This window comes from Thunnus maccoyii, chromosome 2, assembly GCF_910596095.1.
Source record: "Thunnus maccoyii chromosome 2, fThuMac1.1, whole genome shotgun sequence".
Lineage (NCBI taxonomy): Eukaryota > Metazoa > Chordata > Actinopteri > Scombriformes > Scombridae > Thunnus > Thunnus maccoyii.
Genome location: NC_056534.1, coordinates 18,140,203 through 18,163,930, shown reverse-complemented (window position 1 = coordinate 18,163,930; position 23,728 = coordinate 18,140,203). Strand labels below are relative to the sequence as shown.

Sequence of the window (23,728 nt, the reverse complement as noted above, 5' to 3'; positions counted from 1 at the left end):
ACTTCTTTTCAATTACACAGAACGCACTGACTCCAAAGAGGACATTATGATTTGATTTTTAAAATCAGATTCTTATATCGTTAAAAATACTTTTACCAAGGGTTCTTTTTATTTCGCTATTTTTATGCAATAATATTGAACACAAACAAAAACACCACCACTTTATGTATCAACATCCAGTGTTGGTCCACCTCATACCAAATAGAAGGCATATCAAATTTGCACCAGTCACGTCTGTGATATTCAGTTGTAACTTTATATTCTCTCCTTTTCATACTTGGCTAAATAAACCTAGTTTTATCTCTACAGCAAATACAGTCCTCGTGACCGTAGTTTTGCTGTAATATTCTGTCTTTGTAAGACAGATATTAGCTATACTATATTTATATTACTATTACTATAGCTGAAATTGGCAGGCACCCTGCAAAGAAATATGGCAAAGCTCAGAAATCCTCCCTACAATGTGTTCACTGACAGAGCGCATCCTCCGACCGGGAATCACGCATGCGTCAAACGCCGGAGACGCTCTGATTTGACAACCCTGGCATCTACCACACAGCCCACTATATCGCAAGGCTTCCCCGTCACTAGCGCACCATCGTCTGCACCTGCTTACTCTGTTGTTGTGGTTGGAGCGCTGGGAGGGGTCATTATTTCGCAGGGGGAACTGTGGGAGGAGGAGGAGGAGGAGGCATTTCCGAGACACCGACAGAAAAGCGTGTAGCCTCAGATTCAGCACCACAGGATTGAGGAAAGCGTCCGGACTGAGTCGATTTTCACTGTTCGCTGTGGGTTAACTAAAGAGGAGGGACACCATTTTTTTGGGGAATACACAGTTAAGCCAAGCGCTCAACACACACTTTGTGGACCTGCAAGAGGTGTCAACTCCAACGGTTTAAAGGTGCGTAACGTTAGTTTAGTTGGATGCTGTGGTTTGCCATCTGGGTGATGTGTTTTTTGCTAGCAGCCTGGTAGCATTTACACTTGCTGCACTGACTTACACCGCTGTGCTGCTAACATTAGCTTAGGCGAGGTCCGGCTTTTCATTCATCATTGTGCTTTAGCTTAAAATAAATAAATCTATTCAGCGAAACACTTTACAGTCATTTCACCACAACAGGCGTCCACAGCGTTTATTTTCTGAGCAGGGCTACTCTTGATAGCTAAAATCTCAGTGTCGCCCACTTTGCTAACGTTATGTTAACCGCACACCGAGCCCTGCTATCCAGTGAGCCCGGTGCTGAAAGCCTGCCCCGACCGACTTAACGCGAGCCTCTCGGGCAGAGACAAGCTAGGCTGCTATGCTAGTTTAGAGGCTAAGCTAACTGACACCGGCCACTTCTATGCTAGTAAAAATAACGGTAACACATCTGCATTAACGGCTGTTCAAACATTCATGGGCTCGGTAGTAAAGCTGAAACGTCTTCACTGATGTAAGGACCGCCAAGCGCCGTCTCTTCGCATATTTGCAGCGCTCTTAAATCTCTTTGTGTGGTAATTTTGCTTCTTTGTTTAATTGTCATTCTCACGAGCGGTTTAAGTAAACTCCCCTTTCGTTTTCTACTGCCATTGAATTACACGTTGACTATATTATTATTCTTCTGCTAATGATTAGGGATTCGTAATTACATCTTCTTGCTCAACTTGTTTTTTTTTAATAGCGAAGTACACAGCACTGTCTTGCCTCACCCTGTAAGTGCAACGTTACTTTATAGTTAAGTATCTATTAGGTCGTTTAACAATGAGTGTAATTAGTTTAAGTAAACTGGCAGGCTGCGTAAAAAACACAGCAACTCAAGCTTAACAATTACATCTACTGCGCCATCACGGCAAAAAAAGAAGAAAAAAAAAGAAGTGGATTCAGAGTGAACATAATCAGCCAAAGCCTGGCCGGTTGTTCATTCATAGCCTAGGTGAGTGTCTTGTATATTATACTCTGCAGCTTACTCTTGGTTCATTTGGCTTATGATTAACATGTTCCCCTTATTCATTAGCTGCTGCAGAATTGTAAATAATCAATACAGTTCCTGTGTGTTGTAGTGGACTAAGTGGGCTTGTTTACATACATGCATCATTCAGTCTACTCTGCATACTCTACAGCAGGAGTCAGACCAAAGCGCTTGTGACCCAGTGCAGTTTGCCACACTCCCTTCTTGTAACTGGAGATATGTAATCCCAGAGGCCTGTAGGGGTCACATAGTGGCTGTATTTAGAATCTGAACTTTTGATTGGCAGGGGGGCATGTTCAGACTTCACTGGCATGGGCTGTGTGGTTGTCTGTCTTTTGCTCCATATGTTTCCCTTGTCCTTTCATTAGGCAGAATGCACAGCTTGCAACAGATGAGACAAAATCATTTTAGTGGAAAAAATATGATCTTATCTTGTTGTCTTGCGTGCTGCATCTTTGGGCACTTGAGTTTTAGTGAAGAATTTAGAGTAAAGCAATCACAAAGAAATATAATATGGGTGAGCTCCCCCAAGACAACAACAGATGTTATTTGCTTTCAGTCATAAGCCCCTTTCACACATGCACTGCAATCCTGAAATTTTCCAGACATTACCCGCAGGAGCCTTATGTGTGAATGCAAATGTCTGAATCTGTCAGACCGAACATTAAACAGACTTTCCCCTGCCAGTTCTCTAGTTCAAAGTCAGTGTTATGTCCGATTGAGCCCATGTGTGAATACAGTGGTGGATTCTCTGGAGAATTCACAGCAAGTGAGTGGGCTACAGCTGCTCACTGCCGAAAGTGCAACAAAATCCGGCAGTAAGGGAGATGGTATGGGCAATTTATCAAACAACTGTTGAACAAGCAGAACATAAACTTAAATAGAACGTCTTTAACTTCCAGCAGTCAACTGCAGCCCTCTCATCCACAGCCACTATTTTACACATGTGACTGGTGCTGGATAAACGCAGCGGGTCACCTAAGCTGCATTGTTTTTACTGGGCCTGAATGATCTGCTGTGAAGCTAGTGCTAATGGGAGAGAGGAATTCCTGTGATTTCTTGTGAAATAAACGGCGTTTTATTTCTGATGAAAAGCTTAGAAACGCTGAATTACAGCCGCGGCGTACTTTTTGCGTCATGTCCTGCCTCCTGCACCCCTCGCCTAAACTAATTGGAGTGTTTCCAGTAGGTGACAACGCGTCTGACATGAGTTCATATGTGCAAAAACAGCTATGCAGTAATATCACTCAACATCCATCACTATACAACGAAAAAAGTTCTGTTTAAGGCTGCAACTAATGGTTATTTTTTACATTTGATTAATCTGTCGATCAGTAATAGATCAATCATTTAGTCTAAAAAATGTTAATAGATATTCAATTTACAATTAAATACAAGGGGGGAAATAAAAAAAAAAATCACATTTGAGGAGCTGAAACAAGCTATTTTTTTTGGCATTTTTGCTTGTAAAAGGACTTATAGAATTAATTAATTATCAAAATTGTTGTTACTCAATTTTCTGTTGATTGTCTAATTGATTAATAGATTATGACGACATTACTCATTATTTTTCCCCTATTTCCCATCTTTGACTTAGCAGAAAAAGTAACCTGATTAGTGAGAAATTTTATCTTTGTAATTTTGCTTGATTAAAAACACTATATACTACAAATATCATATGGCAAATTTTGACTAGACAAAGACAAGGCAAGAGCTGTGATTCCAGGCTGCCAAGCATGGACAGACTCCTCTGCCCTTTGGGAAATAACTACATATGTGTATCGCTGTCTAACCATCTGCTTAAGACCATCTTTTATGCAAGGCTTATTTGTTTAACCTTTAGGATAATTTTTCTGTCATTTTATAGTACACTACATTCACTTATTGAGCTTTGTGCATATTGTTGTTAGCCTGACTGAAAATGTGAATACCCACTTTCTTCACTGACTGTAAAATTAGCTCGTTTTGAGACAAATTTTTCTAGTTTTCAGTTCATACACTGTGTAGCACATCTCTTATTCCTCATTCTCCATTTCAGATTACTAGATTACAGGGTTTGACAGCCACCTGTATGCAATGATCTGAATGTCTGGGTTCAGATACTGTATGTCATTTTCAGTATAAAGCCTGTTTGTGTTACCGTGGATAAGGGAAAGCCATAATTCATGGGTGAGACTATGCAATCAATGGCAGTCAGGAGTGCATTGTGTTCCCCGTCTCCTGGGAGAGGAAGCGATATTGGCTGAACACCGTGGAACCCCCCCTGTTGTTGTACAGAGCAGAGCTTTAAGGTAGCCATGGTACCCTCGCTAACTGGAACAGGATTGCCTCTCCTCTTAGGCCTTCTTTCACTCCAGCCCTTGCACAAATGTTTGATACTGTTTAAGAGATGAGAGATGAGGCGATAGAAACAACACAGAACAATCAATAGCTGTGCCACGCTTGTCTACCACATCAATTTTAACTCTCCTAACCCCAGGGTTTGTATTACCCTATGCTGCATTGGGGAACTGCACTGAACCGACAGCAAACATTTTCTGAGTGTGTGTTTTTGATAATGTTTTTTTAAAGCAATATATTGTGTGTTTTTATAGTATTATTTGTCTCTATGTGGGACAGCATGTGACGTAGTCATAAGTTACATTTACTAGATTAATTTGCTGTTTTCCTAACTGTTTATGTATCCACATTGGACTATTAAGAAAAAAAGAAAAGAGCACTTTATTGTTTCAGGGGGGACAATAAAATAGATGATCCAGCAATGCTTGAAAGTATAGTGTCAGCAGCAGATTGGTGCAGCTAGAAAGAATGAGGTTATATTGTTAAGATCCTTTTCATGTCTGTAAGTCTGCCACAACCACGCCCACAAGGCTCAGCAGAAGGGCTGTTTAAGTTTATATTGTCATCGCTTTATTCTCTACGGGACTATCATTAAAAAATCAATCAATCCATCCATCCATCCATTACTCTGTAGTGTGTGGATGGGTGTGGTTGAAAAACATTTCATCAAGACTCTGCTCACAAAGCATTGAAAGGCATTAGAAGTCAGGCTGATATTCTGTCTGTTTTTATGAAGTTAATAAAATATAAATAAATTAAAAGTAGGGTGTGCAAAAACGTACGTGTACCCCTTTGTATCACAACGTGACTTCTGTAGAAAAATTTAATCAAAATTTAATATCTTATGCTGCTGATCTGCTATTCAGGTTACAGCTAAATTTTTAACAGCACTTCATAGCTGTATAAATTTTGCCCTTTTGACCAACATATGCCGATAATTGGCAGATTTTGTGTTGTGCAGTGGATTCAAATTGGAATGTGAGGTTCACTTGTTCATTGAGGATGTGACGTCATGAATTTTGATCTTCTGTATGTCTTTGATTATTGTCATGTAGCTACCTGTAGTTAGTCTGTACTGTATTATTTATGGTTTGGTTAATTATGTCATATAATATGGCTTGGTCTGTAGCCAGCACCTCTAAACAAGGTGGTCAGTTTCATGTGATGGTTGAACTGGATAAAATGAGAAAAACTCTTGGTGGCCAGAGGTTTTGTCTCACACCCCCAGAGAAGTAGAGAAGGTAAAGCAAACATTCAATTCGCAGCAACTCTATAAAATCTACCCATCTGAACTCATAACATTCAGAGAAAGGGTGGAAACCATGTAGTCCCTTACCTCACTGTATACCGTAGTGACTTAAGTTGACTTTCCCAGGCCTTTTTGTGCCATGAAAACCTTATTCTTGGCATGTTTGTGCATATAAATTTAGTTTTATTAAATATTTATCTGCAGGGAGTGTTTAGAAAGCTAGCTGTTCAAATGTTACTATTCTTACTTTAAAAGTAGGGGTTGACCGATATGGTTTTTGTCAGGGCCGATACCTATTATTAGTAATCAAGGAGAACGATAACTGATATTGAGAATGATATACATATACGATATAAATGCAGTGGTGGAAAGTATCTAAGTACATATACTCAAGTGCTGTACTTAAGTACAATTTAAAGGTAATTGTACTTAATTTTAGTATTTTCATTTGATATTACTTCATATTTCCATTCCACTACATTACACAGGGAAATATTGTACTTTCTACTCTGTTACATTTATTTGACAGCTTTAGTTACTAGTTACTTTTAGGATTAAAATTTCACATAAAATAACGTAATTATGAGTTCATAAATTACAATACATTGTTAAAGATTAAACCAGTGGTTCCTTTTTTTGCTTGTGGACCGTCAAGCACACAAAATCAGTCTGTATTTGTGTCTCTTTGTCATGTTTCAGATGTCTTTGAGTTGTTTGCAGTTACACCAAAGAGACATTTCCCCTCACATGGTTTCAAATAAATAACTGTTTAAGGTTAAACGGGGTTAAACTCTCCAATATTTCACAAAAATGCAAAGATTAAAAATTCTTCTGAAAAATTAATCCAAATTCTTTTTTTGTAGCAGAACTATGTTTCTTATTCTTTCCTTCCAAATCTATCATCTCAAGAACCCTCAGATTTATCTCTTGAACCTTACAAAGCAGTTTAAACTAGCTCCACCTCAAGCAGCTACAACAAAAAAAATGCTGCTGATGCATTGATTTATCAGTACTATTAATGTACTTTGTTAAATCTATTTAAACTATCAGTCACAGCCCGATTTTATGCAAAACAAGTGCTTTTACTTTAACACTTTAGGTACATTTAGGTGATAATACTTCTATACTTTTACTTAAGTATGGTTTTAAATGCAGGACTTTTACTTGTAATGGAGTATTTTTACATTATGGTATTGATACTTTTACTTGAGTTAAGGATCTGAGTACTTCCTCCACCACTGTTTAAATGTTATATTAACAACATGTGATAGCAGGGAACCTGTCATTCAAAACTAGGCTATTTCATTACTAATGATTACTATAGCTGAATATGTACAATAGCTATAGAAGAGACTATTCAACTCTGACAATTGTACACCATCTATACAGTCCGTGTATGGATTAACACAGGCCATAGATGCAGTTTCATTATGTCTAAAGTCTCTAGTCAAAGACAGCTTCAGGACACACTTCAGTAACGTTGCTATTAGTCATATGTTGAGACTTAGAGTATGATCAGCTCTGGTAAGTGACGTGCAAGAAATGTCATTATAGCCTATCATTTTTTTTGCTGTAATCAGGTGGCTAAATTATGGCTCACCAAATGAACTTACTGACATTCACCATCGCATTCAAGTAAGCTCTACGAGACTCAACATTATCTTACGTTATATCACTGCAACAAAGTGTATAATTTGGGCATTTTCAGCAGTGTAACTGGGAAACTGGGCATGCTTGTCATCATAGAAATAGATCACTAGATTGTGGTGTTTAAAACTTCAGCATAGAGGATGGTGATGTTTATTGCAACTTCGGCAATATCTGCTGCTTTACCTTCGAAACAAAGCTCTGCTCACTCGCTGGAGCTGCTGCAACCTGCAGATGTTTCTCTATGCCGTCTGTGGTACAGCAGCATGCACACCCTTCACTATTATAGGCTATTACGCATGATGTATAACCAGTCAGATAGTGCTGTGGGGAGGACATTGCCCGAGACCACAGAGTAGTGACTACAGACAGAGGGAGGGAGCTGCATCAGAGGCAAAGTAGCGAATATTGAAAAAAAAAAAAAAGATTCTGATAATTGTAAAAATACTGAATATCGGATCCGATAATCAGCCAGGCCGATAATTGGTTTACCCCTATTTAGAAATGTCCCTTTTTTATAAGCTGTTCTTTTAAAGTGCAAGGCGAGAGTATGTTGTTGTCATCATCATATTTCCTAGGTCCTATGTTACCAAGGTTAAAGTTAGGATCAGATAAGGATATGGGACTAAGATGGCTAAGGTCAGGCAACCTTAACCACTTGGTTAAGGTCTGGGCTAATTGCAGTTCAAGGGTTTATGATTATAGACAGTCATATAGGGTTAAATTGATCATATTAAACACTTTATTATTAATTATTATTATTAATTAATTAACATAGTAGAGGCATGGACATTTGTTTGTCATGTTAAGGGAAAATAGGATCTTTAGGACATATGGCAGTAGCTGCAGTTCCTTATTTAACTTGGATATTCTTGTTGATCAGTTATTGTTGGAAATCTTTTAAAATAGCAAAGCATGCAAACCAAGAACCTCCCTTTACAAAATTAAAGTTGTTCTTTGATAACAACTCTAATTAAAGGGAGAAATTACCTTGGATAAAGTGCGAGTCTTATCAGTGGAAAACACGTACAGAGAGAGAGCAGAAGGAGTTCAGAATTGAAAGAGTAAAATTTGTCAGCGAGCAGACAGCACCTTTTCTCAGTGAGATGTTGTAACTGAACTGCCACTGCCAAGATTTTTCACTACTGTTTTAATGATTCTTCTGCAGCCTCCCACAGATGTCATACTCTCCGGGGAAAAGTTACTGATTTTGACAAGATTGAATTGTTAATAGTATTTTTCGTCTGTTTGTTGATGGCCCTATTAGTTCTTACTGTCTGAAGTGTCAGCACAGCCTTTGTTCACTAGTTCAGGCAGAAGCACCTTGGCTAATTCCCAGAATTTATCCAGCTGATGTGGATCAGTTCATTGCCTTTATACGTGGGTATGCCTCACTAAGAATTCATGTTATTCATGCAGATGAGGATGGCCTGAACTGTTTTGTGAGTCTTTTTAAAGTTGGAGTGTCATGTCCAAGTCCCTTTTAAGTATGGTAGTCATGGTGAGACATGGACTCGCTTTGGGGTTTGTTAGTGGTCCAGTATGATGAGACTTTGTTATTGTCAGTTTTCATAATCAAAACTAGTTTTACTAATTTTATTCAAGATTAAAGATTCAAGAATCTTTATTGTCCGTCACAATGTAACAGATATTCCTCTTTTACTTGGCTCAATCAAAGACAAAAGTAGACAAATGTAACAATGACGAAGTAGAAACAGTAAAAACATCAAAGTAAAACATCACAGTAAAATAAGTCATGAATGCTGCTGTAACATTAATGCTGTAATGTCTGCCTCAACACCAATACGCCCTTTTCAGGATATTCACTATGCTTAAATACTATGTTTAAGTTATACTTAACATTGTATTTTAAATAAATTGATATTATGGTAAATCTATATTAATGAGTTCAGATGTATGTAAATTACTCAGGACTCAATATTATTCTGGTATAATTGTGATTGTGATATGAAAAATGTGCCTGTCTTGATCCCCATTTACTACAAAATAGATTTTTATTTTACCCATTAGGATAGTAAGAGTTGATGCAGATTGTCAGTCACGGTGTAAAAGTGGACAAGACCATAGCTCATAAAGTAGTTTATGTCTGCCTCAACAGCAAGGTCTCACTTCAATAGAAAGAGGCATTTGGTGAATTTTGTAGATGTAGCATGTAGGCATTAATGAATGGGCACTAACAATGCAGTTTGGTGAACTGTGCGTAATTTGTGTGCAAACATTCATGGTCATCACTTGCACGGCCATTGTATCTCTAGCTATGAGAGGTCATGTTAACACACTCCTGGTAGTAGAACATTTTCTCTGCGCTTCTGCTATGTCTTTATCCTCTATTGTGGCACCTTATTGTTGTGATTCTATCAAAAACAAATCTGTGCAGAGAGTCTTGCTAGAGCGCATTTAAGTCTCTCTTTATCTGAGTTGTTCTGTCCTCCCGAAGCCTCATTTGTCTCTCCCAAACTCTGTCTCTCGTCACCCCCACCACAGGCTACATCTGGGACCAGTATGGGCCCCAAGCACTATCCCAGCCCCTCCCCCACAGTGTGTGTGCTCTGTCTTGGTGCATTAACTTTTCTATTGTTAGGTGACTGCTTTTCTTCTCTCCTCTTACAGAAAATCTATATGCTGACCAGGGGCGATTCTAGAATTTGACATCCGGGGCTTAGCCTAGAAGTGTAGAGTGGGGGGCTGGAGACATATTCTTTCATGGCTATTTTTTTTTTATTCAAAAGTTAAATCCATAAGTTTCGTACGATTTAAAACGAACCTATTGAGTCAAGATAAGATAGATCTTTTCTATAAATAAATCAAAAACTAGGGTGTTAAAGGCTTACTATGTGCCAGCTGCTTACTGCTTTCCTTAGAAATGCCTCACAGTGCAATGAATGCATCCATTTTTCAGTGTCTTTAACCAGTTTCTCAGGAATTATCAACATATGTTTGTGTCATGTACCTTCTCATATTCTATGTTCTCCCTTTCTATCTGAATGCATCGCCTCGGTTGCTTCTTCAGCTGGGCAAACAGCTGTCAATGAGCACGACACCAGACTTACTTGATTCTTATTTAAGTCCAGCCAGCTATTTTATTACATTCCTTTTTGATTCTAATAAAGTAGTTTTGATTAACAAGTTGTGATTTGCTATGTGTGTACATTTACATCCGCTAGCCTAAGCTTCAAAACAATGTGAGCATGATGATAGAGAAACGTGACTATCTGTCTGTATCAGTCCCGCCCCCACATGCTCTATATGAATGTGTGTGTGCGTGCACTCAGCTGAGAGGTTGTGTCCATGGTTTCGCTCTATATTCTTAAATCTATCTCAGGAAAATGTACAATATTAACCTATCTTGTGCCTGAAATTGTGAAATTATGACTGTTGTATTATGTGTCTCATGGAGTGATGACTCTATGCTGACCAATGAAAAGTTAGCTTATTGGTACCTTGGACCCCAATAAGCTCTTTTATAATCATCTTTCCACCTTTGTTTTCCTTAAGCCAACACACACTACCCCTAGAATGTACACTAATACAATATTTTAGGCTCTGCTAAAGACACCCATGGTATGAGGACATGCCCGGGACATGTTAAACATCCGTGAAAGACATTTATTGAATGTAGTCTCTCATTTGCTTCTATCTCTTTAGGTGTAGTAAAGCGAATTTTCTCTTTGTGTTATTTGTGCGAATGTAACTACTGGACTCTTTGTGTTTATTCGCCCTAAACAGCCAATGTTCCAACTGTAGAGACGTTAGCTGTAAGTTAACTAGCAACAGATGCACCGACCATGGCTGTTGGAGTTTGCCTGTGTGTTTGTGTTTAGCTCAGTCTCTGACTTGTTGGGATGTGTGCAAATTTTTAGCTAAGATGGAGCTGGTCAATTTGCGCAGTCCCTGTCAAATTTGTGTGTACTTGCATCTTTCCATTGACTTTGTATGCAATCGCACTGCCTCTAAAATTTGCAGATACAATCTCTTCCTCACTCTGTAAATATGGCTTCTGTAGTTACAGCTACAGGCTTCTATTATGGGCTCTGTATACCTATGCCATATCATGAAGCTGATTTGGAGAGGACATAATAAACTCAGCGTAGCACTTGTTTAACTTAAAAATTAAATAATAATAGCACTTGTTTAACTTAAAAATGATCAGACATTTCTTTTTCTATGATTTGAACTTACCTCCCAAAAGGCACCCAACACAGCTGTGGTTCATATTTTTTATGTTCACATTCATGTTTGAAATACAGTACATTCTACAAGACAGCAGATGGCTGCTCTGATTTTCTGTAGCAAGCAGCAGCAACAAAAGGAGTTTTAAGTCAAGTTAAGCTTTTTATATAGCCCAAAATAACAAATTTGCATGAGAGGGCTTTTACATTTTGGATATCCATGAACGGGAACAGAGGCATTCTGTCAAAAATATACATATTTGACAGAACTATAAATGCCTCTGATTTTTGTGTGTGTATGCATGTTTGTGTACATCCTTTATACTGTATAACCGTATGCCCCTTTCACACACAAATCCCTGTGTCTGATGCGGGATTATAAGCATGTATTCAACCGTTGCTTGACCCACTTATTTATTTAGACTACAGTCATGGGTTAATCCCAGGACACTAGTCTGTTTAATTCATCATTATACTGTCATTGGTTACTCCCATGACAATATTCAGTGATAAGACCCAAGCTTGGAATATAGTTCCATACACATTTTTTGGTTTACTTACAGTATAAACCACAGTAATAATAATAATAATAATAATAATAATAATTATTATTATTATTATTATTATTATTATTATTATTATTATTATTATCCATATTATTCGTACTGTGCTTTTCATTCACAGTGAATCTCAAAGTGATTATTATCTCAGACCATAGATATATTTGCGAAACAGTTGCAGAAATTAATTTCTGTGTATGTGCTGGCTGTAGTGATTGTTTACAGTGGAGATTTAATATAGCAGGTGAGTGAGCTAAGTGGTGTAATTTTATACTTTTTCTTTTATTGGTCAACTTATGGAGATTTAATGCAATCATATTCAATTATCTGTGAGATTTAGAAGAACAGAATTTATGGTTAAGAGAGTTATAAGTCACTGTCAGTATCCACTGTAAGACTAGCAATCCTATAATCATTCTAGTGTGACTAATTGTATAGCTACTGAAAAAAAAACCTGTGTTCACTTAAATCAAATCTGAGCATTGTCAGCTGAGTTAAAACCTGGCTGAGAGCAGGTCTGCAAAGCTAGGTCAAAACCCATTTAGTTAATTTTCATGTATCAGTGCCCACGTTCATCAAATAAGAAATCTCTCATTTGTAAAATACTAATCTTGTTATCAATATTTAGTCGGACGATGGATGCTATAATTATAAACTGAAAGTGTCTGCTCCGTTACCATCTGCAGCAGCAGTTTCAGCACAGAGTAGTGGGGTGAGATGTCTGTCCTCCCTCCTGCTCTCTGTTGTAAACACACATAGCTGTTAGCGAGCAGCTACTGTCATGTCTCCCCAGGTCTTGGTGCTTGTTTCTCTCGCCAGATGGCAGGAGGGCTGCTCCGGTTCTGGTTCTAAGTGGCGGTCGTCCTCTGGCTCGTCCCCGCGTCTGTGTGTGCTGCAGCATGGCTGTATATGGAGGATGACCCACTGGCAGCAGCTTTAAGCCCTCTGTCACTAACGCTTAAGTAAGGGGAAGATCTAAACTAAAAATCTAATGTAAAAAAATCAAAGTAAGTGCTCTACAGATATTGAGAATAATTGATGAATATCTCATCTTGTCAAAATGTCTGGTGTAACTGGTAACACTGGTGTTACAAGTTTATTAACGGGTGGGAAAATTTCTCACCATGTCATCCCTAATCAGTAGAATGGTGTGCATATGTGTGTGCATGTGTGTTCTTGTATACTTACACTATAGATATAAAATGAGAACCCACTTATAAAAACAGTGCTCCATAGCTCTCCAAGTGGTTAAAAATTCCATAGGGTACCTTTAACACCTTGTTCCTGCTCTTACTCTCTAGTTGGATATGTAAAATAAGAGTGGGAGAACATTTGATAAGATTCCTGCAAGGTTGGGAATTTTGTTTCCCTAAGTAATTAACACAATTATTTTAAACCTGATCAGTTTGGCACAAAAATGTGATTACAGTGGAAAGCAATCCTTCCTTCCTCTTTGGCATTTTATCTTGACACAGATACATTGCTGTATAGTTGCGGTACAAGAGGGATTTACCTTTAATAGCTTTCCAAAGGGAACTTTGAATGATATTTGCTCTGACAGTGCATAGCCACGCATTTAAGAGTTCATCTTGGGAATTAGTTGGGAGCTACCCAAGTGTACGCTTTAACTGCCACCAGAACACTCCACCCGGTGTACATTCATCTTCTGCTTTGAGATTCCCATTGTTTGCATTCAGACTTTGTCTGAACCTTATTTTTATCAGCCTATCACAATCACAGCTATGTTCACTTAAACACAGCGTAAAAGTTGAATGAATGAAGACAAGAATAATAGAAACACAAATATAAAAACAATGTTCTTGCAGCTTGTAGTGAAGGTGCTAAAGTGCAGCTGAGGTATAGTCCATAACAAACCACCTGGAATATGTACAGAATTGATAACTTAACTGTTAAAAGTACAAAAGGTAGCCTGGTAACAAGTACTAGCTAAGTTTAATGTAAGGTTGGATATATGTCAGTATTACCATAATGGGTTATTTCAAATGTTGAAGCCCTCATAGTCAATCCCATTATTTATTCTCTTCTACGTTTTCTAATAACCATGTTACCACCAAATTCATGTAAGCCTTGCTATTTATTAACACTGTTTCATAATTAATCCACAACTCACTGAGGCTCCAGCATGACTAAATGTTTTGAATATCTTTTGATGACAACATAGGAAATTAATTCATTAATTCATTCTAATGAATGTCATTTGTCCACATAGTTCAGCAAAGTTACAAATCGAGAAACATATTGCAAGTGAATAATGTGTATGTATACATATACATGTACATGTATGGAATATGTACAGTATGTAGCAAATAGTGTTAGCTGTTTCCTATACTGGGGCTGCTTATTACTTGGCTACATGGCAAAAAGAAGAAGTGTCACACTAGTTGTTTTGTCCTAGTTGTACTGTATTGTGTTCATGTTTTGTGGGAACTTACAACTTCCTCAACTTGACATGAACAGCAACCTTTTTAATGAAAAACATTTCTTTTTGATGATGACATGCATGTATTCTTTGTTTTTGTCATGTTTTTCTTTTCGGTTTATGTTCTTATAACAAAGCCAAAACTTGTGAATAAAATGCTGTTCAACAACTTACACTAAAGTTTCAGATGTGTGAAGCACCGTGCATCTTGAAAAAATAAAAAAAAGTTTCCCTTCTGATAATATTCACTAGTTTTGAGGCTTGTCTTTTTCACAGAACCTGATGAGTATGTTATACTCAACTCAGGCCTATCATTTATAGTAAGAAATCAATATTTACCTTTGTGCTAGGATGGGCTGTATCCATTAGATGAAGGAGGATAGGACAGGTGTTTTTAAAAGACTGTTAAAATACATGATCTGACAGACAATGAGGTGTCCTAATATGGGATTTTTATGGTCACTCTCCAGCCAATCAGGGGCTGGTATTTTCAGTGGTGTTTTCAGAGCGTTTATTCAACTTTGCAGCGAGTGCATTATGTTTTTAAAGATGGGTTTTGTATTCCTAGGAGAACATGACTGCTGAGAATTTCACAGGTTGTGCTCTACTTTGATCAGCCTATTTTGGCCGCTCTGAGAACATAGCTCTGGAGAGCAGCGATATGACAGGTTGAGTCTTGACTTCTGCTTTTAGAGACTCCCCCACTGCTCCATGCAAGTGTGTGTATGTGCTTAACTCTGCTCTGAATCTGGGTCAGTGCAGTGTCGGCATATTAGCTTTCCATAATGACAAATGACAGGGATTGTAGTCACAAAGTTAGTGTCGTATAGTGAAGAAGCTCTGATGCCCATTTTATGCAGTGCAAGCAGAGTTTAAACTTTTGAATATTTTTATCTGTGACAGATATGCATGTATTTGCAAAACTCCAGGGCTAGGAATATTCTTAAAAAAAGAATTATTTCTTTCTGAGAACCCACGATTTTGAAAGCGTTTTACCCTGATGCTGTCATGAGACAAAGAATCAGCTTAACATACTATATCTTCATTGATACTCTCTTTTAGCATTTTATGTTGTAGCAGTCTGCCAATGTCTGTATCTATGAGGGTGGAGAAGTTTTCCATTTAAGTGTTAAAAGTCAAAAATATTAATAAATATTAACAACAATACCCTGAAGGCCTATCTTGCTTAGAATTGCTGGCATGAAAACAATTGAATTTGTTCAGAACTATTCTATGATGACATTGCTTCCCTTATCAATCAATCAATCAATCAATCAATTTTTTATTTATATAGCACCAAATCACAACAAAAAGTCATCGCAGGGCACTTTTCACATAGAGGAGGTCTAGACCATACTCTTTAATTTACAGAGACCCAACAATTCCCCCATGAGCAAGCACTTGGCGACAGCGGTAAACTTCCCTTTAACGGGTAGAAATCTCAAGCAGAACTCAACACAAGGTTTTCATAGGAACACTATGTGCCCCAATCTTAAAATTACTTTCTGTGAATCTTATAGGCTTTTTCTGTTCAATTACATAAATAGTATGTTTTGCCATTACCCTCGTAATTGCAACTTTATTCTCTTTATTGTCCAAATAGTATTAAATATACTAAACTCTGGTTGTTTTAGAACTTGATTTGACCTTAGCTCTTTGCTCCCTGAATGCTTATCATGTATTAACCTCATTTGTTAATACATTCATGGCAGTAAAGTTAATCCATGTCAATGTGGACTCATAGAAGGAGGAGCCTTATTTAGTTTCTGCCTGTCAGACCTCAGGATGTGACCCCAAAGAAGTGAAATGAAATAATACTGTAGTACTGTTACTGAGCCTTAAATATGCACTACTACTCCATGTTTTTTGAATACCTAAAGTCTGTCCATAGTGTTAGGGCTTTGTACAAGGATGTCTTGCACATTTTTAAGTCAGTCACACTAATGGCCGCTGAGTTATGGTCATTTAAATTTATAATTTTGAAGTCTCATCTAAAGGAAAAATGTATTTTTCAGGATTGCTCAGAGCTATTATGCCCATTGTTTACCTAAATTTGATTGCAATTACTCAATGCATTCAAGACTTATGGCAGGTAATATAAAATTTACCTTGCCAGACAGCTGGATTTGCAAGATCACAAGATCACGCAAGAATCCATCTTGTCAGGCTTCAAGTTAAGCGCTTGTGTCCGAACCACCAGATGGTTCATGCAATCGCCTGCCAAGAATTTTTTTGAAAGTGCCTACCCTTTTCCAAAGAGTTTCCAAGGACGACTTCTCAGATGGTTCTGTGTAACAAACCATCTGGCGCGTCGGGTTAATATAAAATAGCCCATACCTAGAAAACTTTGCCAAACAATTATAATGGTATGGCATGTCTAACAAGACAAATTAAGACCTTTTGTCAAGATCATCCAAATTAGAGCCCCATCGAGGCCAATACCAATGTTGATATAGCAGCTGATTTGGTTATCACAGAATTTGTAATATTTAATGAAAGATATTTATTGAGTGGGATGTGTTACTGTTGAAAATAAAGTTCAACAGTGCTCTCTGACAAAGTATTTAGTGGTGACACTGTTTCAAAATTACCTCAAACATATCTTTGGCATTTTTATACAGCAACTTTTTTTTTAACTTATCAGCTGGCCAGTTTATTGGTTGACTTCTCATCCAAATATGTACCTACATTGGTGAAGATTGGATGCAATTTGTGGGAATGATGGTGAATTAATTCAAATTAGTGGGTATATGTCTTCTCAAGGTGCAGTAGAGAATGAACCTCCACACTCAAGCAGACAGTCTGATCATAAGAAAATTGATATTGCCTCTACTGATATAGTTGTCTTGAACCAAGGAAATTTATTCACAGTTCTTTGGTCCATCAACATTACATTGAATTTCCACCAAATATCACTGTCACAGATTTTTTAGATAGCTACTAAGTAACAGACAAACATACAGGACAACATACATAACCCCTTTGACAGAGGTAATGATGGCTCTATAGTTAATGGCATGTGGTTAATTCCGAAGACTGTATAAATCCATCTATCCACTCATCCATTTTTATCTGATTATCCTTTCCGTGCTTGTGTGTGGGAGGGTGCTAGAGACCGACCCAACGTGCAGTGGTTGTGAGAGGCAGGGTACAGCCTGGACAGGTCAGGTACAACCTGTCAGGGTTAAAACACACAGACAGCCACATGCACACACGTACAGGGAGTTTAGAGTTTCCAGTTCACCTCACCTGCTTGTCTTTGAACTGCGGGAGCAAACAAAAGTTGAAGTGGTTTTCATGGTTGTGTACTTTAATGAAAGCTTTTCATGCGAGAAGATGTGAGTTAAGGTCTGTCAGGTTAGAATTGGAAAATTCGCTGACCTTTGAATCTATGTGTATCTGACTTCCTGTTAGCAACTGTGAGCATGGTGAAGTCGCAGATGGAGCAGTGGCAGAGGACAGGCTTCTCCATGGGAGGAACATTTGGTAGGGTGCAACAGAGTGTGTTTTTAGTTAGTAGATGGAAGAGAGACTCTTCTTGCAGCTTTTATGGACTTTTATGGTATGTTGGTGCGGTGATAAGACAAAAAATTACAAGTCTTTAATTGCTTAAGTCTTTTGATTTTTAGCATAAACTCCATTAAATGTGTTTTGTATTATTTACATCATTGAAGGAACATACTGTATTCAGAATATCAGTGCATACATTTGTGTGCATTACTTGAACACTACACCCATGTAGACAAATGCAAACATATATAAATACATTATTCTGGTGTATACTTCCTCAGTCAATTGAACAAAACTAGAGATTAAATGAATAACATATTAGTGTGAAATGTTTTTCAATTTAAACACACAGGAAGACTCATCAGAATACACAAGCTCACTCTATTCCTTTATTGCCAAATCCACAGCAAGTCATATGGGACACTTTATGACTGATGATATTTTTCCAAATATATAACACCAAAACCACAGGCATTACATGAAGCAAGGACAGCAGGGAATATCTGTTTGTATTAGTATGGCCAACAGTGTTGAAGAGTACTAGTCACTGCCATCTGTTTTCTTTGGTATTGCCAATAGACCGCTGGATAGAGTAGCTCTATATGAGAGGTGCTTAATCAATACACACACAGGAACAGAGCTCTGACTCAGCAGACTATCTGTCTTAACTGTCACCGTTGTGTTTGCCTGCTTTGTCTAGATGCACCGATCATCCTGCCACAGCTTTCAGCAGTTGGGTGTCTTCAACACCAAAGTACTGTATGTAAAGGAGAGAGAGTATTGAGATTGTTTTTATTTACTTCCATCAAGACTATATGCACCATTCATCCCTCATTTTTGACAAAACAATGCAAATGGGAACAACAACAATGCAAGCAATCCAATATGGATTTACCCAAGCTCAGTTCCAATCACAGAAGTAAGATCCAGCAACAGCAAAGAACACTATAAGAGCACTGCCATTAACCTTAGAAGTGTCACATTGTCTATTTTAAAAATCTGAATATAGGAAGTAACCTAGTTGAAGAGGAACTTCTGGCAGCAAATGATGTGCCAGGAACACAGTAGGTAGCTGTATAATTACGAAATAAGCAAAAATATCCCCCAAGTGGGAAATTACAAGGAACACAGAATGGACTGTAGAACTGAAATGTAATTGCAAATTTGGGATTTTGTCACTCTCTGAATCTCTAATTTGGGGTATTAAGGTTCACAAGATTTGGACTTCTTAGATGTCAGAGTTTTCTTTTCAGTATTCATGGAAATCCAATTTCTGGATCACTGGTTCTTAACAGAAATGCTCTTTGTGGTCTTAAAAGCCCATCTTTCCCCTGGAGATTTTGGATTTGTACTCAGCAGTGAGTTCACTCAAGGGTGCAGGTCATGTCAAAAAGGTAACCCTGGTACACCCCTTTCCAGGATGTAGCCTGTGCCAGATTTCTTTGTCAGAGCACTTGTATTGAGTTGATAATAGAACCTTCCTGCTTGATTGTCTGCAAGATGTCCCTTGGGTGTGTAAGGTGTATCATTTGATATGACATTAATCAAAATGTCACTTAGGTGTGAATGAATCTGTACCTGACAAGACTTAATCCATGAGTCGTTGAGATGTTGCTGGTGTTCAGTGTAGTCTGTCAGAGATTGCCTGCATCTGTCTGTGCTACTTGTTATTAGCGCAGTTGAATTTGGCCTGGCCACTTTCTTAATTAGATCTTCAGTTCTAGATATTTAAGCATCAAATTCTAATGTCGAAATGTAGAAGCTCATGTTGGATTGGATACCACAGGGCCTAGCAACATAAGCATTCATGACAGCTAAATTCATGTTAATGGAAATGCTGCAGTGAACCTGCTCAGATCAGTAAGGTAAATCCATGAAGATCAATCAACTAAGTTGATCTCAGTCACTTGAATGTGCTTTTGAACTCTAGCAATCTGAACAAGAGGTTATGAAGTAGAATCCAAATTAAAAGGAGCTATCATTCTGGCTAAGGGTGTACACTACTTCTTTGGTAAAATAGAAAATTACAGTGCAGAATTCCAGTGGACCTAAATCATTCTTCATCTCAGTGTATAAAAGGATGTCTAGACTCTTGTCATTTAAAGTGTTTTCTAAGCTCTGACTGTAACAAAACCATAAGGAGATTTGACAGTAGAAGCATTAATAGAAAAACTCAGACCCACACACATACCAAACACACACACTAAGCTCAGTTAACACCTGGTCGACTGAGGTAATTACTTTACAGCTGTTAGCTGTCTCTGTGCCATGTCATCAGCGTTTCAGGGAAGAGCTGACATTAGCAAAACCTAAGGTAATAATATTGTTTAATAGGCAATAAAAAAAAAACAGTATCAAGAAGACCCTACATTAAAGTAACAATCTTAAAGATCTGTTTCGTTCTCTTTGGCTGCACCTATGGTGATAAGCAGTAATTGCAGTTGTGTTTTTGGACCTCACTTCCCAGATATCCAAGTTGTGTCGCCCGTATGACATCAGTAACCATTTACTTGCAACACTAGCAGAGACTGGAAAAAACAGTACACCGCTTCACACACAAGTGAGTTGAAGACATGGATGTATTATAAGATATGGATAGGGCGCTTCCGCTCAGCCTTTCAGCCAATTTTTCCCAGTGGTCACTCACGGGATTGCAGCGAAAAATCCCCTTGCAGCCCAAAAGCATTTTCCCCATAGACCACCATTGTAAAAGAGACGTCTATAAAACTGTTAACAGGACACCTTGAACTGCAAACAAGGTCAATTATGGCTCTTTCTATTATGGGTTTTTGATCAATGGAAGTTTTATATAGTAAAACTTTCTTTGAGCCGAGAAGAGCGATTCAAAAATCCGTGACATCATCACAATGTAAAGTCTATGGGCCGAGCATAGACTATTCAGTTGGCCGCACAACACAGAAGCAAACCCGGAAACTAGAAACTTTTTTTGGTGTATGCACCAGCCAAGCAATTCTCATTGGACTGAATGGGCGCCATTTTTGGTCGAGTATCCAGCTGTCATAATACATCCATGGTTGAAGAGTGATACTGTTGTGTTAGCTCCGCCTGCCCTCTTTGGCCAACCACTGCTGGGTGATGGAAAACGCGTAACTAACTGTGTGCCGTTTTTTTTGTTTTTTTTTCTGGGAATGTCGCCACCGACACCCAATTCGTGATACTGTGACTGCAAGGGCTTTCATCAGTGGGCCATAAACTCAGTCACCTTTGTGTGACTTCATTCGGCGGTAGATAGTGACTTAAATTGATTTAAATAAAAATCTTTGAGATTATAACTGACCATCTACTAAGTGACAAATGAGCTGACTTGTATGAAACGGCAGCATGTGGTGAGCTACAGATGCCATTGTTACCACACCTACACTATTGCCACGATATCCATGGGAACAGGAGTTTTACTATTCATCCAAAAGGTCAGCTGTTACACACACGCAGTCCAGGTTCATACAGTGAAAATGCTTGGAGTAAAGCAGCCATTGTCTTGATAAATCCTGAGCTTCATCAGAGCTGTCTAAAAAGTTTTATTTCAGAAGCTTAAAGTTTAATTCTGTTTCCCCTGGAGAGTTTCCACTGTCCTGTCAAGTTTATAACTACAGTTTTTAGTTGTGCGCATGGAAACCTTTAGGCTACAATTACTGAAAGCAGCCTCTCTAATCTTTGAAGTGAATTGTTGAAAAAAACACTCATACATCAATACAACACTCTATAAAGAAATCACCTGGAAAGCTTGCGCTGCTCGACATAATTTAAAAAGCAATATAGCCTACAGGGACTGGTAGAGGTGGAGTGTAATGTCCACAAAAAACGGCTGTGTCGCGTTCCGGCTCTGTAGGGCTGCCAGAGACAATTCTAACCGGCATGTGTCAACAAGGGTTCATGTTCTTTTCCCCACTCCGTTATCTTTACACGCAGGGTCTATTTTTGCCAGACTAGCTCGCAGACGACAGAAAAAAAGAAATTATTGCAAGAACTGGGCCCATAGGTTGCCAGCCACCTGGAGGCAGGAGTGCCGCACCTTGGGGTGGGAGTGCTGCAGCACCCCCAGCAACCTTACTTCCCGAGACTATGATTGCCACTCTTACAATTCTGATTATGAAACATACGGTATGTCATTAATTTAGCAATGTCCTGGTGCCCCTAGATAACACTATCTCTTGTCAGCATTAACAGTTTAAATCCCTTAATGGATGTTTGGATACATTCAGATATTTATTTATTTAGATATTTAGATAAATTTAGTTTTGAGGAAACAGAATCAAAGTCACTGAAAGCCAGTACAGCAACAAGAATTGTTTGGATGGTTGTGAAAGATGGTGGTTAAAAAGTTTAATATCTCACCCTTCTCAACTCTTAGCAGTGACTTGCTTACATACTTTATCACAGTTGTGCAAAATTCAACACCAGCGCTAGGTCAGAGGGGGCAGAATAGCAATGCAGCTTTGAAGTTGCTAATTTGGGAAAAGGTGTTTGAGGCCAGATAAGTATAGGAAAAAGATTATTTCTCTAATACAACATACAAGGTTGTATGGTTCCTCAGCACTTAGTTTGTTGTTTTAGGCCATTTCTCAGTACATGTTTTTGTATTTTGCTTTCAAAGTGCATCTAAAACACAATCAGTCTTCAGTTTCTGTTTACCCATCATCAGACAAATTGAAGGTAAACACACTGGACTAGACGGTTTGTTTCAGAGCTAAGTCACAGACTTACATATTCATACATACAATATTAAGAGAGCCAATTTAGAATCTCCAGTCAACCTAAACCACAGTGTGTAGCTTCAGACTGTGGGGAAAACAGAAGCACCTGAAGTAAACCCACTTGTTTAAGGGAGAGATATTGACATGGCACACAGGCCTGCAGTGCTATACGCCAAGCATCTGTGCTGCCCATCTGTGTGGTTATTCCATTAGAAAGTGTTTCCATGCAATAATTCACATGAGCAACAATATAATGGCCTTAATCAAGATGTTTTTATTTTATGTGCATATTTTAGTTGCTCTGGAGAAAACCTGAGAAACAAAGGAGCAGAGTATGATGGGTACTCTGTGAGGTTTATACGTACAGCATAGTTCCATGGCAAACCAGTACTTTATAATCCCAGGAATTTCTAATTACTTGTTAAAATGTTTGTCCAGAGTATTTACAGTTAGTACCAATAAATGATATGAATGAATACAATTGAAAAGATTTGCATGTTTTCGAGTCTTGTTCCAAAAGTGTTGTGCACCTTTTAGTCAACTACATGACATACCAATTTGCTGCTAATAGGAAGTAAGGCAGTTAAATACTTCATTATTGTATTGGACTGCACTTAAAGAACACCTCTCTGGTCTTCCGACCGCTCAAAGTGCTTTACAATACATGTCAACATTCACCCATTCACACACACATTCATACACTGATGGCAGAGGCTGCAATGCAAGATGCCTGCTCATCAGCATCTAATCTAATGCACATTCACACACACACATTCACACACCGCTGGCGCAGCCATTGGGAGCAATTTGGGGTTCAGTATTTGCCCAAGGACACTTCGACATGCGGACTGGAGAAGCGCGGACATCGAACCACTGATCTTCTGATTAGTGGACTCTGATTAACTCTACCTTCTGAGCCACAGTCACTGTTTGTTGATTAATGTTCATTATTATACACCACAATAGTTTTATCTGTATCTTTTATCTCGCTAATTATGGAGTGTTATTTCTTCATGTTTAAAATCGCACTGTTTGCACTTTTTTCATTATGTCTTTCTTCCAGTAAACAGAGAAAAATATACAAACACTAGAGAATTTTGTAGTATTTGAAGTGTTAACACACAAAAC

The 23,728-nt window shown here is 38.3% G+C and overlaps 1 protein-coding gene across 8 annotated transcripts in view; it reads left to right on the top strand.

Moving 5' to 3' along the window:
- The first annotated feature begins 547 nt into the window (after positions 1–547).
- Positions 548–23,728, top strand: part of ctnna2 (catenin (cadherin-associated protein), alpha 2) — a 338,033-nt gene continuing 314,852 nt past the window's right edge. For 6 of the 8 annotated variants that reach the window (XM_042431154.1, XM_042431138.1, XM_042431171.1 and 3 more), the window contains exon 1: positions 548–901. The gene's annotated coding sequence lies outside the window, so the exon portion shown is untranslated. Of the gene's footprint in view, positions 902–1,839; positions 1,914–23,728 lie in introns of all 8 variants that reach the window. The other 2 variants (XM_042431131.1, XM_042431122.1) reach the window with 2 other exon arrangements.